This window comes from Balaenoptera borealis, assembly GCF_965194805.1.
Source record: "Balaenoptera borealis genome assembly, chromosome: 7".
In the NCBI taxonomy this organism is placed as follows: Eukaryota; Metazoa; Chordata; class Mammalia; order Artiodactyla; family Balaenopteridae; genus Balaenoptera; species Balaenoptera borealis.
Genome location: NC_138864.1, coordinates 26,253,459 through 26,272,479, shown reverse-complemented (window position 1 = coordinate 26,272,479; position 19,021 = coordinate 26,253,459). Strand labels below are relative to the sequence as shown.

General features: G+C 35.0%; 1 protein-coding gene and 1 pseudogene across 8 annotated transcripts in view; both read left to right on the top strand.

Annotated features, from left to right (window-relative positions):
* MAGI2 (membrane associated guanylate kinase, WW and PDZ domain containing 2) overlaps nt 1–19,021 on the top strand; it is a 1,331,631-nt gene that overhangs the window by 75,543 nt on the left and 1,237,067 nt on the right. The window lies entirely within an intron of this gene.
* On the top strand, nt 1,128–17,363 carry LOC309632168 (dihydrofolate reductase pseudogene; annotated as a pseudogene). Its single transcript has one exon. The product of its transcript is annotated as a dihydrofolate reductase pseudogene (transcript).

The window sequence follows — 19,021 nt, the reverse complement described above, 5'->3', positions numbered from 1 at the left end:
TTTGTAGGCTTTTATCTACAGACGTCTTCATGTATTGAATATCCCTAATTAATAAACTTTAGATAATTCTTTGTTTAATCAAATACACAATGTGCTTGGGTTTCCACACTTCTATGTGTGTGTGTGTGTGTGTGTGTGTGTATGTGTGTTTGTGTGTGTTGGGGGGGGAATTTTAAGTGGGAAGAGATGAAGAAAAAGTCAAAATAGCAATAGCAGAAAGATGTTTTTGTAAACAAAGTTTGTTCATGTGGGGTCCCACTGGCTCAGATTAAGAATGCCTTTTTAAAAAATAGGCATCCATTAATTTTAAACACAACATATTTTCAGAGCTGACCTATCGTCATCGTATCACGATCTTGAACAACATAGAATAGAATAGACTCAATTTGAAATAGATAAGTATTTAAATAAGAGATCTAGCTTAATAACTCTACTTGCATAATTTTTATGGTTTGCAGGTATTTTCCAACACATAATCAGATGTAGTCATATAAAAATATGTGAAAAACAAGGAAGGTGTCAATATATTTATTTTTACAGCTTAAAAAATATTCAGAGAGGTTAGATAGCCTATCCAATATTTCTAAGCTAGTAAATGCAATGGTGGGGATATGTATTTAGGTCTCATTTTATGCATGTGGGAAGTGATGGGATCGCATTTCCTAAAGATTGTTTTAGGTGAAAATAGATGATATATGCCCATTTTGAACAGAGACAGAAACACATAACAATGACTTCCATAGGTTCTTTCCAATTTGTCTTAATTTATGTATTTAACTTTGCTAACAATTAACTAAAAAGCTGAGTGCTTGCTTGAGTTTATTTTTCAAATCTAAATTTAAAAATAACGCAGGGGCTTCCCTGGTGGCGCAGTGGTTGAGAATCTGCCTGCCAATGCAGGGGACACGGGTTCGAGCCCTGGTCTGGGAAGATCCCACATGCCGCGGAGCGGCTGGGCCTGTGAGCCACAACTGCTGAGCCTGCGCGTCTGGAGCCTGTGCTCCGCAACAAGAGAGGCCGCGATAGTGAGAGGCCCGCGCACCGCAATGAAGAGTGGCCCCCACTTGCCACAACTAGAGAAAGCCCTCGCACAGAAACAAAGACCCAGCACAGCCAAAAATAAATAAATAAATAAAAATAACGCAGGAGCAATCTTAGGAGAGAACAATTAAAATGATGGCACTTATTTTTATTTGCTTATTTTTATTTTCTGATAAAATAAATAGTTTTCTTAATAGGCAAACAACTTTTTGAGGGTCAGCATAATCGCATCCAGGATTTAAATGCTATTTCTGAGCTGGAAGCTAACTCTGCTGTGTGTCCCGCATAAGATGCCTGGTTCAGTGAGCAAAATGTGCATCGTGTCACTTTGAAGATAAAGTCATGTCTCCTAGGATGCGTTGTCAACAAGCCTGATGAGATACAGTGTTGTGCTCTGATTCTCTCTTTAGTTGTGCTTTGACTTTCGAGTCCTTTTGGTTATTCTTTATAGTCTGAAGAAATCACAGCTTCTGGCTATTCTGTACTGTTTGACTAGTTATAGAAGCCTGTCAGTTTTCCAATACTGAAAGAATCTACAAAATAAGTGAAATGACCTCAGGCATTATTTCTGATACTCATTGTAATCATTGCTAGATTTAAACTGGAGGGTTATAGATAGAACTGCACATTTAAACGTGAGAATTTCTGTTTTGGCTGACAGGCAAAATTGGAATTTGTTAGACTCTCCTTTGCTTAATTTTGGACCTAGGGAACGAGTATTACTCATTGATTTAAAGAGTAATCTCTTTAATAGAGTAAGACCCCATGGCAAAATCCACAGGGATGTGCTGTGTATCTAGTCCATGTGAGTCATGCTATGGGTTATAACATGGTTTTCTTAAAACACAGTGGCACATTGTCTGTTTCTTTCATTGTAGAAATAAAGGTCTTCTCTGACTGTTTTATCTTTTTTTTTTTCTGTCAATGCCAGCTTTTTAGTCAGGATTTTCTATACTTCAGAAAGTCATTAAGCTAGTATCACTTAATCTTAAATAGTGGTTGCTTTTATTTTCTTTTTTTTAAGGATGAATACATTGTAGAGGTTTTGGAACTTGAGAAGTTTCTTAGATCAAATTGCCTTTTCTTAAAATTAATTGATGCTGTGAATAAGAAATGATTTGGGTGTTTTGTTTGCTTTTCATTTCAAAATACTTTCTTGTTTTTCTTCCTTAATGTTTAAATTGTACAGAGTAAACCCTGTATTGGTAATGACTTACTAAAGATAGATGCTCTTCCACTCTTCTTATTAGTTGTAATTGCTGATGTAGATTATTGTGGGGCTGAAAGATTTGTAACACAGCAGGTTATTCATTAGCAATTCCGGGATGAAAACTCAACCGAAAATCATTTGAATCTAATGATTGTTTTAAGTTCTAACTGACTCCATAATGCATGTAACATTTTAAATTCCTAGATACTCTATGTATTTCTGTTCCTGAATTAAAAGCATTCCCAAATAACCCATTCTACATATTATTAGTATACAACTCCTATGAATACCATTGTCTAAGTACAACAGACAACACAAAATTACATCCTTTCAGAAGATGTACACTCTAAATGTATATGTAGGCTTTTTCATTTCTGGTAATTTCCTAGGATATCCTCTGCAATGTCACCTTCTACAAACAATTTAATTTTTAAAAGGGCATATATTGATATGCATGATCATATTTGTAAAGACTCAGCATATTGTTTACGAGTCAGAAAATGTTAATCTCTCAAATATGTTAATTTAGTATCTTTCAAAATACGAAGTTTAACCCCGTTGATACCATGTCTTAAAATGCTTATGTCGGGACTTCCCTGGTGGCACTGTGGTAGGACTCCACTCTCCCAATGCAGGGGGCCCAGGTTCGATCCCTGGTCGGGGAACTAGATCCCACATGCATGCCTCCAGTAAGAGTTCACATGCCACAGCTAAGGAGCTGGCGAGCCGCAACTAAGGAGCCCGCCCGCTGCACCTAAGACCCAGCATAACCAAATAAATAAATTAATTAATTAATTAAAAATTGTTTTAAAAAATGTTTATGTATCTGACAATTGTTTTTTGTCAGTATAACCAATTAATTCACGAAACAATAGGAGATTAATAACCACATTTTTGATAAACACAATGGTTTCATTTAAAACAATATATATATACATATATGTATATATATATTTGATTTGGGAAAAACAAGAAGTCATGGAAGTGGCAAAAACATTGTGTGAAAGCCACAACTATCTGGATTGCCTTTTGATTAAGCCACTGACTCAAATTTGACAAAAGCAGTAATGTCTGTCCATTGTTTTAATCAGGGTTTCTAAGTGTGTTCTTTCCAGTGGCAATAAGCTTGTTTCTTTAAATGTAGATACAATTTAGAATGTATACCTCAAACACTACTAGAAATTTAAGAAAACCATAAAACTGGTGGCTAAAAGGCCACAGAGATCAACTGAAACGTTCTCACACTTTAGTGGTTTTTCTTTAATTTTCTTTACATTTCCTCTCCTGTTATTTTTGTAGTTCCTTTCTTTTGCAACATACTTTGAGTCTCTGAGTATCCATTTCCTCAACTTTAAAATGGAGGTGATAATAGAACCTACCTCGTAGAGTGGATGAGAGGATGAAATAAGTTAATGAATGTAAAAGTGCTCTCAGCATACTAAGTACTAATCCTGGCATACTGGAAGGGCTTAACAAAATTGCTTCCTTAGCATCATTATACAATTTGCAAGACCCTGCTCCCAATTCTAGAACTTGTTCAGTATTCTAAAACTCAGCTACTATGAGTCACTCTTGGTAGAGCTTATACATTATAAACTGGATTTTCTAAGTTGAATGTTCCTTGAATCTGAGCATTGTCATTGTATTCTCAACCTCATCTGCTGGGATAAGATTCTCTTAGATCTGAAGCTAATGGTTGCTGTACCTCCTTTGTGAATAATGTTTCTTTAAATTCTACCATACCTGATGTGGTGCAGTTTAGTCCTCCAGTAATAGCCCTATGGGGACAGGGCTCCCAAGATGAGCAGGGTTTGGGCAGCCAGATTGTAAACTCCTCGTATCCCCCTCATACCTCCTGGAGATGCTAAGCATGATCTGAGCATCTCCTTGTTAAAGATATTTCTGAATTGGCTGGAAGCCTGAGCTAGATGACCTCTAAGAGGGCTTCCTACCAGTCTATGACTAGTCTTCAGCAGGGTCAAGGAACTCAGGGATTTACAAGGCTGTGTTTAGGAGTCCACCAATAGAATGTTTCAAAGTGATTTCTGCTTGACTGACCACCATTTCCAAAATTACCACTCAGTTAAGATTTCCCCAAATTGAGGCAAAGCTGTTTGTGTACGTTTCAAGTCATCCATGTCTAACTTTGCATAACTGACGTTCTGAGCTTTGTGAAGAGTTTATAAATATTCAAAGATTTATTTTTGGCAGTCCTATAGGCATGAAGAGTTGCTAAATGTGTTGTTCATTTAAAAGATAGTGATGCTTCACTTACTTTCTAGCAATAAGTACGTTCTTTCCAACTTTAATTTATATATGGCTTTATCTTATAGCCTCTAGTGCTGCAGAAAAAGTAGTCAGCATTCCTGAAAGGGAGGACTACACTTCAAAGAAAAAAACCAAAACATAGCTAATTACTGTGATTTTTTTATTTGAATAAATAGATTAATAAATTTAATCTACTCCTATATGCCCTGTGACCATACAACTTTGAATCATTGAGAACAGTGAAATAGTTGACATTTTTAATCACTCACCACAATGCCTGGCACTTTAAAATATTGAAACCACGGGAAGAAAGATTTAAGGTACATGTCAATCTGTAAGTGCTTTGGCTTTTGTGAATTCTGCACAGTACAGACTGATCTATGTTCCTTAGAAAGTGTCCATCTTTCACATTGAAATGCTTTAAAAGTTTGGAAATATTCCACGAATTGTAATAATTTTGTACATTTTCACAATACTAGAGCTTAATTTGATGTTTTAATTATTTTAATTAAAAAATCTATTTCAACCTAAAGTGATGCATCGGACATATGATAATTCATCTATAGTAGTTATGGAATTAGGCTTAGAATAGCCTGTTTCCTTTATAATTTTTCTCACGCATAGATAAATAGTCAGTAAATTATTCAGTTTTCCTTCCAAGCATTCTTTTCATTGAGAAATGCCTACAGGCTAGTAAATGGTTAATTTGACATCACTATTTTGGTATGATTCTGTGATGACTTCTGTTATACCTAATTGTAAGTAATTAAAATTTTTAAAGAGAGAATTTTAACTTTAAGAAAATTTTATCAGTTGTCTAAAAAGGCAAACCAGAGCCACGTACAATATTTTGATTCACTGTAAATCCTGGTTCCTTTAATTTCATCTGAATCCCTTAATTCTGTGATATCTTAAAATGTCAGATATATAAAATGACAGATAATTCTTTACCATCAACTGTACATTCTAACAATTTAGTTTACTTTTTTTATGTTAGAGTATATTATTTATTTGTTTTATACAATAGTTTTTAGTTTTGGAATCAAACCCACTGTTTTATTTTCAAATCTATGTTAATCTTTAGGCATGTGGGAATGTTCCATAATAAAAGTGACCTAGTAAAGCTGTGTTTCATGAAATAAAATCAATTAATTACATGATAATATTCTAATACTTTTTTAAAAAGCTGTTTAAACTTGGTTTGTTCACTTGCTTTGTACAATCAACTAAGCAAAGGGTTTTCCTTTTTTTCCAAGGAATCTTTCTGAGCCACACTTTTAAACATAGAAATATTTAATAGTAATTTCTCAGTAACAGACCAAAGTATTTAGAACTCAACAGGAAGAAAAGGGAAGTGGTTCTTATCTGAATTCAAAATTTAATAGGAAAAATGACTCCATTTAATCCATGTCCTTGAATCTTCCTCAAAACTAATCCTACTGTCAATTTATTTTTCATTCAGCTCATCCTCTTAAATATTTAAGCCTTTGTCACTCAAAAATTCAAAGGAAGATGTATGCCAAGAGTTCTTTCTCTAAGTTTTTTTTACATTCTTAATTATAACGAAACTGTAAGGTGGGAGAGGAACTGATTTTGGAGATTAATTTGAATAATAAGAAAATTGGGCAAGGTCCTAATTATCATTTTCTCTCAGTAATTTTGTTCTTGATAATATTAAATATATTTAAATTATGTTGTTACAAAATATATCTGAAAACTAAATAAATTCTATTCTTAAGGATTTACGTAGGAGGCAGAGGGTATGAGGTTGAGGACAAAAACCTGAGAATCTAATAACCTGTTCCATCATTACCAGATAATCTTGACTGTTTGCATGTCTCTGGCATTAATGTAAAGATTGAGCTGAACAAATTCCCAGGATCTCCAGCCTTTAAGTCTCAGGAGCATTGTGTACACCCTAGAAAAATGTGATGGTTTTTCTCTTTTTAATTTCATTATATGACTTCCCATATTTATGCACTGGTTTTGTTTCATTTGAGCTACTAGGAGTGTGAATCCTCAAAATGCCTACTATACAGTCTTAATTTCAAATTCTAGATCTTAGCATCAGTTTCTATAGCCTAAACATGAGAGAAGGAAAGAAAATTGATTGAATGCCTGTTGTGTGCCAGGAGCTATGCTAGACTATGCATCTTTCGTCTTAACCCTTAAACAACAGACCTGTGAGGTAGGTGAGTAGTCTCATTTCACAGATGAGAAAACAGACTCTGAGTGTAAGTACCTAGTCCAAGGTCACAGAGCAGTTAAACAAGAGAGTTGGGATTAAAAACTCAATATTATTGACTCTAAAGCATATTCATTTATGAATATCGATAAATGGAATGGATCAACAAATTATGAATATACTGCTACATTTTATAAGTCCATAAAATTTAAGGATAGCATGTTTTATGTACAAATAAAATATTACATGGGAATGGTGAGTGAAAAGTAATGGTAAAAATTATTTTACTTAAATGTGAGAGTTGTCTTTTTTTTAAGCTAAAGAATTTAAGACTTCTTGAATATTTATCAAAATTAACGAAGTGGAGCAGAGCTGTTACTCTCTCATGTTGTCTTAAATTGGTTGACTTCCTCTGCATTGCACATTTTGTCTAAAAGAGGAAAGAGCACAGTGATTAATGCACATATGTTTTATGTTGTTAAAGTTTCAAAAGTGATAAAACTGTTTTCACAATGGATTAGAAATATTTTCCTTCTTCTGGAAAAAAGTAATGAACTACATAAATATAAAAATCAAAAGCGGCTGTAAATGATGAATGCTACACTTTCTCTGAAAAGTTATTTTTCTCTGATGGGAGAAAAAAATCAGAAAACTGATCTTTTTGCTTTGTATAAACTTAAATGAAAATAGTTTCTGGACTTCCTTTCAAATTAATATTCAGCACACAAATTACTGAGCACTTACTATTGTATATAAGGCAATATGCTAGTTGCTGGAGATACTAAAATTTATAAGACATAGCTTTGACCATCAAGGACATTACAAAGACTAGTTATATTTTTTGGTCTAGCATGTTGCTTAGTTATGAATACAACCTGAAGTTATCTAATAGCATCAAACATTTCAGCTAGTAAATACAATAGACTTGAGGCAATGTCAGAGCATATGTACTAATTAAATGGTCTCCCCTTATTACCATACTCTAATTACATTAAATGGTATCAGAAGTACAGTTAATTTTCACTTCAAAAGCCATTGTATTCTTTTATTTGTGTAATTAAACTACAAGAGCTGTAATACATTCAAACAGAGCTTGTACAGGATTAGTTAAATGATAGCATTTTGCTTTGGGACAAACAAATAAAACATTTCCAGAAAATGCAAGTAATGTGTTAATTAGGCAATGTTCACAAATTGTGAAAATGCTCATTTATATCATTAATAAGATTGTATTTCATTTGCCTATTGATTTTTTATCAAGTATACCATCTTAATATTCTTGGCCTTACATTTTTATAGTAGAGTAAAAGATTGTGCCAACTAGCACTCTTTTAAATCAGATTTTACAGTTCAAATTTTCCCTGATAATCTAAGGGTAATTTATTGTCATCAGGGAATGATGTATATAGTGTTGCTGATTGGTATTGAAACTCCTAGATAATATGGCACTAAGTATATGTCCACACATACAAAGATATACATGAAATATTCCCAAATAAAAACTGTACTCATATTTTATCCATGATTTTATTTTTCATGTTTCTCAGACTTTTCAGTTGAAGTCTACTGAAGGGATAAATAGGGCGTAAGCCTAAGGAATCCTTTCAGTATTAGGTGTGTTAAAATTAATGGGAAAGTCAGGTCTTTCAAGGGAAGTTCGGTCAGTTGGAAATGCAGGAATGGGGTTCAAGGAAGAGATATAAAGTAGAAGAGACCAGAAAGGAAGACCAGAGCTCTGAGGGGTGAGATAATCCATGTGCTGTGTAGGCCTTGTTGAAAAGCTAAGAGGAGAAGTTAATTACTAAGTGTCAGTTAAGCTGTGGAGACAAAGTCCTTAAGATAAGGGATAAGGATGATCACCAGTGTAGCAGAAGTGAAGAACAAAGATAACATGGAAAGAGTCACTGGGTTATGGAAAAACAGAGGGGTCGATGCTAGGGTAATTAAGGCAGGATTGAGTAGGGGGAAATGAAAACTTTTAGTGCTGATTACATATCAAATAATTTGATAAATTATAAAGAATTAAATACGATAGTAGATTTGACAGCAAGGTCAGATCAAGTTTTGTTTGTTTTAGTGTGCTATTTTTTTTCTACAAGATGTTTATATGATAGAAGGACACTCCATTATTCATTATGTCAAAGAGCATATATTTATGGAACAGATTCTTTGTAAAATAAAACATTGTTTAAGCTACATTAGGGCAAAAAGAAAATAATAAAGAATAAGAAGCTTTCAACTTAACATAGGAAAAATGAAGATTATTGGGGTCAAGAATTGATGGGATCATGCCACAGATAAAGAAATGAGACTGCTTATAGAGAATCTGAGAACCAATGACTCAGGAAGTTAAAGAGTTCTGGAGTCTCTAGGCTCACATAAGATATTTTGTAACAGTGTATTTGTGTTACTTTCATAGTTGTGGATACAGTGAGAAATAACTATATAGGAAATATCCCTTGCCCTCAAGGAAGTGTTGGAAAACTCACTCACACACAGTGTTCTCAAGCCAGTGTGTATTTGTGTGAACCAATAGCTCTACAAAAGCAGAAGGAGAGATCATGTCTGCTTAGGGAGACCAGGTAGGGTATGAGGAAAGGTTTGACATGGGCTTGGCCTTGGGAATGGGAAGTACTCCAACAGTAGTAAACTAGAGGAGGAGCAAAAGCCCAGGAGTGTATAGTGTTTAGCAAACCATAAGTTGAATAGAAAACTAGAAGTGTAGATTTTGTTTAGAGGATTAGTGGATGAGGAAAAGCTGGAGAAAGACTAGGTGCAGGCTGCAGAGGGCCTTGAGTACCTAGAGAAGGGTTGATGCTTTATAGGGCAGGCAGTACTGAGCGGGGAAAGCAGAATCAAAGAGCTGCTTACGAAGATTTCTCTCACCACAGGTCTTAATAGAGAAGGGGAAAAAAAAGAACTCGTGGTAAAGTGTTATCATCTGAAATTGTATACTCTCAAAATGAACCTCAAATTGTGTACTCTGAAAATGAAACCTCAAAAGTACACTGATTTTTCTGAGAGGTGAAATGTTCATAAGAAATTATGAGTATTTGCAAGGACAATTGAGGAGAAGTAAAACTACTTGTGTTAATAAGTGATTTCCTAATGAGAATAGAAATATAAGTAGGAAGTGCTTTATGGGAAAGACCATAGGAAATGAAAATAAAATGATGGTTCTTACTTGCTAATTAGGACAGAATAGCACCTTCAGAAAAATCACAGTGGTTAGTATTACTGTTCTTTCCAGGAGGATGGACTCTTTTGTTCATCTCGTCCAACTGAGGAATTGTGTATTCTTCCTTTGAATTTGACTAATTAAATGTAAGAATAATTTTAAAAAGAGAAAAATGTAGAAATGGTTTACCAGGAGCACTCTAATAATGAAAATCATTGCCAAGTTATTTAGTAATATTCTTGTATTTTTCAACACCTCTTCACGTTTGGCAATTTCCTATGCAACCTTGGAAGTAATGGGTAAGAATAATCTCCTTGGCTGGGAAGTAACTGATCCAAATTGAATGAAAATCTTGAACTCGGGCATATTTAAGATGCTCATTATGACCTCATATAAAAAAGCTGTTACTGGCATGTGAAATCTTTAGAACCAAGTAGTGATTGAACCTCAAAGGTTTATTTTTAAAGAAGACTCCTTCTTTTTCATAATTCTTAGGTTTTTTAGAATATATCCAGGAATGAAGCATTATGAAAATTTATCAATTCTTAAACTTAGCAAATTCAGTTAGTAGCATTTTTTTATGCCTCAAGAGAACATCAAAATCCAGGCTTCAAGATCTGGACTCTTTTCTTCTAATGTGGATACATGTATGAATTTTCTAGGACTGCTGTAACAAAGTACCACAAACTTAGTGGTTTAAGAACACATAAATTTATTGTCTCCCAGTTCTAGAGGCTGAAAGTCTAAGATCAACGTGTTGGCAGAGTTGGTCCTTCTGAGGGCTGTGAGTGAGAATCTCCACCATGCCTCTTATCTACCTTCTGATGATTTGATGGCAGTCTTTGGCATTATTAGCTTATAGTAGCATCACCTTGATCTCTGTCTTCATCTTCACATGGCATTTTCCCTGTGTATGTGTCATTGGTGTCTACATTTCCTCTTTTAATAAGGATACCAGTCATATTGGATTAGGGCACACCCTACTCAGTATAACCTAATCTTAACTAATTACATCTGTAATGAACCTATTTCCAAATAAGATAACTTTCTGAGGTACTGGAATTTAAGACTTCAACATGTGGATTCACCTTGTAACATAATTCAGTCCTAACAATATGTAAGTAAAAAATGGTTGTGGACATTGTTGAGAGTCATCCTGTAGATCATCTACTCATTTGAGATCTTCTATCTCGTGTAGTGAAACCGAGAAATTAAAGATTCAGAGGCACCTTTTATCAGAAGAGGGATGTTTTCTGTATGTACCCAAGGTCTCCCATTGGGAATCATCTCTTCGCTGGCTGCCCTAACGTCAACCCTTACCTCAGCCTCAGTTCTCTAGCATACTCTTTCCCTGAGTCACCTGGGAAAAATATCACTTTTATATTACCCTCTCCTCAATAAATTTCAGTGGTTCCCTGATAACTGCATAGTAAAGTCCAAGCTCTAAAATATTCCATTTAGAGTCTTCCACCCACCAAAGCATACCTGTCATTTTACTTTTCTCAGTTTTCACACGTACAAATCCAGTGTTCCAGCCAAACTCAACTTCTCATCATTTTCCAAGCAAACCAAAACATTTTAAAATTTCTGCACCTTTGTTTATTAAGACTATTTTTGAAACCTCTTTCTTTCGCTCATCCTGTAAGCCTGGCTGAAGTTGCACATCCTTCACGACACAGTCACTATGCACATGAGGTGTCTGCCTCTCATTCCTGTAGCACGCATGGTCTGTGAGTCATTTTGAACTAATTTTTGTTTGTATTGTTTTTTTTCCTTTACATATTTATGACTTATATGTCTTACCTCCCCACCTGGCTTGTAAACATCTTGGGAGCAACTATATTCTATTTTGTTATTCATAGAGTAATATAGGTTGTCAAATATTATTGACACAGTTAGGACCGATTTATTGTGCATTTTCTTACCAGTGAAGTACACAGTGGCTGTTTTATTGTTTCACTTTGATTTGTTGTGTGCACCTACAGTTAGGTGCTAAAATCCTAGTTCACAGAGTTCCACATTGTCTCATATAGAGTTGGGAGTCAAGGGGTTTGGATCCATCCTGTTGAACTAGTTCATTTCGTCCTCATAGCTTTAGTTACCTTATCTATAAAACAAGGAAATAATGCCAATTTAGTTCTAAAGTTACTCTCAGATCTAAAATTCTATAATTTAATAGTTTATACATTATATTATTCAAATTGAAATCTTTATATAAAGCTAATCGGACACTGGAAGCTTTTATACAGATACATAGATTGATAGATTGATGAGCCTTGTATTGCTGGTTTAGTTCTTTTTTTCTGTCAATGCTGACTGACAGTTTAGTGATCCTCAATTATTTGTTTGATTTTATAATTCTGGCTATATTGAAAATAGTCTTGAAGTGACCTATTGAAAATAAAAAACAATTAAAAGGTAATTTGGAGGTAATTTCTGTGATGATATATAAGGAATTACTAACACTCATTAGCCACAGAGAGCAGGGTTGGGGAAATGAGGGGAAGTGGACTTTTTCACTTTAATCAGATTTTAACAGTACATATTAACTTCACAATTAAAAAGAAGAAGAATTAGGCAGTTTGAAGGCCAGTGCTATTTTTTAGAGATGGAACATCAGGCTGGCAAAAATCAAGAATAAAAAAGTAAAAATGCCTCCTCCCTCCTTCTTAAGGGTTCTTAGAAGCAAGATGCCAGAACTAAAAGTGTCTGTGGAGTACAACAATAGATTTGTTAGTGTCCTATCATATCATAACATTCAAGGTGTTTCTTCATGATCCTTAGTAAAGAGACTAGTGTTTTGAAATTGAAGGGAAAGTAAAACAAACAAGAAACCCAAGATTAGCAAAACAGTACGTGATACTTGGTACCTGAGTTGACTTAATTACCACAAGTAGGTGAGCACTGAATATGATTCTAGATTCCCTGGAAACTTAGACCAAAAAGAACTATCTTGGGCTCTATCCTTTTAAATGTGTGATACGAAAAAAGCACGTAGGTAAATCTATGGAATAAAACTGTCCTTGTATTGACTGAGAGATAAAATCTATTTTCTTTTATAAGGGATATTAGGGCACAGAATAAATCATGTCTTTATCTACAGTTTTGTAATAGATACACTTTGTTTCAATGGGCGTTTCTTTTATCGAGGCTCTAGTAGTGCTGAGAGCATAATACTGCATCTTAACACAGGAGGGGTTTTCTTGCATAGAACAGAAAACAAGGCCCAGGACCTTTGCTTTCTGCTGATGTAACTTTTGAAGATGGAAGAATTAAAATTTCTGGCTCATTAATGTATCCATCAGATTGCCTTGCAACTTCCTTAAATATGTCATTATGAGATGAGTAAGCCATGTGAGACCAGGAGACAGAAGAACCTCTTAGTTAGGTATGCCCTCTGTGTGGAGTTCCCACTGGGAATCAGTCTCTATTGCAGTAGAAATGTATCAGAAAGGCAGAGGACATGTCCAGAAAGAGTGGCTTCACTAATTAGGTAATAGAAGCAAGAGGGGCTGGACCTGAGGAGCAGAACTATGGTCCCCAGCACCAGGATAGCAAGTGTTTGGATGTAAGAAGTTATCCAGTTCTCTCTTCTGCAGCAAGATAATTCAGGGTTCCCAGCACCTTACCAGTATATTGGGGAAGAAGTTAAGGCAGCCCTTGGAAGTTCACATCAGTTCTAGCTGTTGAAAATTCAACTGAACAGTGTAATCCATTAGAACTATAACCTGCTAGAAATTCAAGTTTTGGCCTTGAATACAAGGCTCCAGGTTTAATCATACCATCATATAAGGGAGTTCCCCATCCTGGTCCTCATGAACTAGCCTCTTCTGGCCACCACAGTATCCTTAGCCAGGAGTGATGATTTTAATGACTCATTGCCTTTCCAAGGTAGGGGTATTTCCATAAACAGGAACATGCTCACTTCCTTTTCTTTTTGTCGATGATGGCCTGATTACACCAGCTTCTGAAGGCCAATGTAGGAATTAAATACTTCTTCACTTGTGTTCTTCCATTATCTTGTTCAACAAATACTCAGTTCAAGAGATCTCACATCTTGTTTAAAAGTTACGGACTTTTTTTTTTTTTAACATTCATGTTTCATTATTTCTACCAATGTCAGTGTACAGAATGAAGGAAACTGACATTTATTAATGTCTCGTCTCTTGCTCTATATTATTTCAGGCATTTCTTGGCTCAGTGCTTACAATGTAAGTGCTGTGTACCCAAATTTACCTTCATGTAACCCTAGACTTAAGGATCTTTCCACTAGAGTCCTGTGTTGTCAGATGCAGGCAAATTGTCAAGTTCACTGGATATGTCTGGCAAATAGTATTTATAATAGGTTTGAGTTAATATTGGTTCAGTAGGTTTTGATTTCCCAAGGATGACGCTATGCAAGAGCTCCCTTAATGTACAAAATAGACCTTAGGTAAATGGCCATCCCAGGGATTCAGGCTTGGATCAGAATTTCAGGTAAATGAATGAAGATACTGAGTTGTAATGCCTGGAAAGCAGTTCTGGACATTTACACACACACACACACAAACACAAACACATCTCTACCTCCCCCCATCATACACACACTTAATAGGAAATTAGGCACACAAAGCCTTGTCTAGGAAAATTTAATCCTTTCAATAGCTAAATAATAAAAAAGGAACTGGCAGACGATTGGTACAAAAATATTACTAGGGAAAAAAATTTTCGCACCAAGCTGGCGGGTCATCCCTGTGTCGGTGTGACGTGCTAGCTCGGAAGTGTTTTCTGCCGCTGTCATAGTTCGTTCGCTAAACTGCGTCATCGCTCTGTCCCAGAACATGGGCATCGGCAAGAATGGGGACCTGCCCTGGCCCCCGCTCAGGAATGAATACAGGTATTTCCAAAGAATGACCACAACCTCTTCAGTAGAAGGTAAACAGAATTTGGTGATTATGGGTAGGAAGACCTGCTTCTCCTTTCCAGAGAAGAATCGACCTTTAAAGAACAGAATTAATATAGTTCTCAGTAGAGAACTCAAGGAACCTCCACAGGGAGTGCATTTTCTTGCCAAAAGTCTGGATGATGCCTTAAAACTTACTGAGCAACCAGAATTAACAAATAAAGTGGACATGGTTTGGATAGTGGGAGGCAGTTCTGTTTACAAGGAAGCCAGGAACAAGCCAGGCCATCTTAGTCTATTTGCGACAAGGATCATGCAGGAATTTGAAGGTGACACAATTTTTCCAGAAATTGATTTGGAAAAATGTAAACTCCTCCCAGAATATCCAGGGGTTCCTTCTGATGTCCAGGAGGAGAAAGGCATTAAGTACAAATTTGAAGTATATGAAAAGAACAATTAATGTGAAAATGTTTTCTGATCTATTTCAAGCTTCCTCCTCCCCCCCCCAAAAAAATTATGTATTTTTTCTTGTAGAGACTTTTGTTGACTTTAGATCTGTGTATAATTATTTCTAAACAAAGTACTTTTATTCCTCATCAATCTTAACTAGACTGTGTCAGATACCATTTGTGAAGCATTTCTTGCTGTAACTGCCTGAATGCCCATCAAGGGTCAAGAATAGGTTACCAGCACCTGCCTAGGATAGAATATCTACCAAGACAGCCCAAAGTGGGAGAGTCCCCTGCTAGCATGAGTTGAAACCAAAGCCTATAGAGCTAGGAGCTAGGCAGTTGGATCCACAGGTCAGAAATGGATTATAAACAGAAGAGCTAGCATTCAGTTATTAAAGTTAGATCAAAAGAGGGACTGTGAATTACCTTATATCACACTTCTGGAAAAAATTCTGTTCACTTAGACTGGGAGTCAATAAGTTGAAAGCTCCAGGATATTCCACAGGGATAGTAAAGAGGCAGGTACGAGACTACCTTTTCGGTGGTTAAAGGAGATGGTCTGAGACCTTAAAAAACTTTATTTCTGATCTTCAGTGAGATCCCATGGGATGTTACAATGATAAAACAAGAATTCGCTGCTCTTTACAAAAAAGAATAATCTAATATCAAGCATGATGGCTAAAATTAAAAATTCAAAGAGGTAATAAATGGAGAATGAATACTGCTAGAAACCAAAATTAGTAAGTTAGAAACTAAACTTCACAAAAGTAAAAAATGAAAATTAAAACATTTTACCCATCACATTAGCAAAGATTTAGATTAAGTATCCCCCCCCAAAAAATAGCATTTTTTGCCTTATAAATTGGTACAACTTTTTAGACTGTAAGTTAGCAATATCAATTAAAATTCAAAATATTCTGGGTTTGGACCCAGAACTTCCACTTCTAGAAATTAATCCTGAGCAAAGAAATGGACCCAAGAGTATTTGTTGCAACTTTTTTTTTTTCAAACTTGGAAACAGCCCAAATGTTGATTAATAAGAAATAACTAACCAATATGTCTATAAAATGTAACATCTGCAACAGTTAAAAAGAATGAAGTACTGACAGAAAAATGCCGAAAATTGCTAAGTAAAAGAAGCAAATTGTTTATAATACTCAAAATGTTTAATAAATGTTCATGTGTGGGAAAAAGCAAAAAAAAAAAAAAAACACAAAAATATTACTAGGAAAAAATATAAAAGAGAGCAACAAATTTGTCAACAGATGAAGAGCACTTATTATAAAATATAATAATGAGAACATATATGAAAGTTGTTACCTGACATTTTATTACACATTTAAAATTTTGATATGGTGGTTTCTAACACAGTGTTGAAGGAGAATAACAAAGTTGAGGGTCTGATATTACCCAACTTCAAAAGCTACTATAAAGCTATAGTAATCAAGACAGTGTGGGATTGGCAAAAAAAAAAAAAAAATAGACAAATAGATAAATGGAACAGAATAGAGAGCCCAGAAATAGACCTCCATAAATATTTTCAACTGATCTTTGACAAAAAAGCAAAGGCAGTACAATGTAGGAAAGATATCTCTTCAACAGATGGTGATAGAACAACCAGACATCTGTATGCAAAAAAATGAATCTGGTGTAGACCTTACACTCTTCACAAGTATTAACTCAAAATGGATCACTGACCTAAATGTAAATACAAAACTATAAAACTTCTAGAAGATAAGACAGGAAAAAACCTAAATTACCTTGGGTATGATGATGCCTTTTTAGATACAACACCAAAGCACAATCTAGGAAAGAAATAATGGATAATTCAGACTTTATTAAAATTAAAAACTCCTCTATGAAATACAATATCAAGAGAATCAGAAGACAAGCCTCAGGATGGGAGAAAATATACGAAGAAGATACATCTGTAAAGGATTCTTACCCAAAATACACAAAGAACCCTCAAAACTGAACAGTAAGAAAATAAACAACCCAGTTTAATAATGGGCCAAAGATCTTAACAGAATCTCACTGAAGTAGATATACAGATGGCAAATAAGCATATGAAAAGATGCTCCACATCATATGTCATCAGGAAATACAAATTAAAATAACAATGAGATATCACTACATACCCATTACAATAGTCAAATTCTGGAACACTACCACCAAATGCTGGTGGGGATGTGGAAAAACAGCAACTCTCATCCACTGCCCTGGGAATGAAAAATGGTGCAGCCTTATTGGAAGACAGTTTTTGGTTTTTCTCACAAAACTAAACATACTTTTACAGTTGGATCCAGCAATCCCACTCCTTCATATTTAGCCAAAGGAGTTGAAAACATGTTTGCAATAAAACTTGCACGTGGATGTTTATAGAAGGTTTATTCATAATTCCCCAAACTTGGAAACAACCAAGATGTCCTTCAGTAGGTGAATGGCTAAATAAAGTGTGGTAAAGCCAGACAATGAAGTATTATTCATTGCTAAAAAATGAGCTATAAAAGCATGAAAATACATGGAGGAACCTTAAATGCTTAAATGCATATAACTAAGTGAAGCCGATCTGAAAAGACTACATACTGTATGATTGCAACTCCATGACATTCTGGAAAAAGCAAAACTTTGTAGACTATAAAAATATCAGTGGTTGCCAGGGCTTAGAATGGAGGGAAGGATGAATAAGCAGAGCACAGAGGATTTTTAAGGCAATGAAAATATTCTGTAAAATATTATACTGATAGATACATGTCATTGTACCTTTGTCCAAACACATGTAAAGTACAACACTAAGAGTGAACTCTGAGGTGAACTATGAACTTTGGGTGATTATGATATGTCAATGTAGATTCATCCCTGCTAAAAAAATGTATGAGTCTGGTGAGTGATATTGATAATGGAAGAGCCTATGCATGTGTGGGAGCTCGGGGTATATGGAAATTCCTGTACCTTCCTTTTGATTCTCTAAATCAAATCTAAATCTAAATCTCTAAACTAAAAATTCTCTAAAAATTGTCTTTAATTTTTTTAAAAAAGAAAGTTCTTCTGTGAACAAAGACCATGAATAATAAATACACGAGAAAACAAGGCAGTGGGAGGAAATGGAGTGTCAATTGGCAGATTTTAGTAAAATAGAAGAACAAATCAAAATCATCACAGAAATATAAAAGAATTGAAAGGAGCAGTCACGAGAATAGACACTGGAGAAAACAGCAAGGGTACTGAGGATATAAGTGAGGAGATGCAAAAAAGTAAAATAAAAATGGAAAGTTGAAAAGGACTAAGGAGAAAATGATAGATATATAAATGAGGCAGAGAAGACCCTATATATGCATAATTGGAGTCCCTCAAGGAGAACACTATAAACAATGGAACAGGATAAATATCTGAAAACATAACTTGAGAAAAAAAGTTGTGAAAAGGATAGAATACCTGATCCTATTTGTTGAAAGGACATATCATGTACCAGTGAAAATTGACCCAAATCAGTTAACACTGAGACATATTCTTCTGATATGTACCCAAGACATATGTCCTCAAGACATATCATAGTAAATTAGCCTTTAATGATAAAGTTTTCAAATAGCCATGTAAAATGATCACAATACTTACAAGAGGGAAAAGTCAGACTGTCCTTAGATTTCTCCTCTCTGACACTGAACACTGGAAATCAGTGGACCAAAACCTCTGGGATACTTGAGGAAAGAAAGTATAAATCAAGGATTTCATGTCTGCCCAAGATTTTTATTAAGTATACAAACAATATTAAATATGGCACAACTCTAGAAATACTATTCACCTA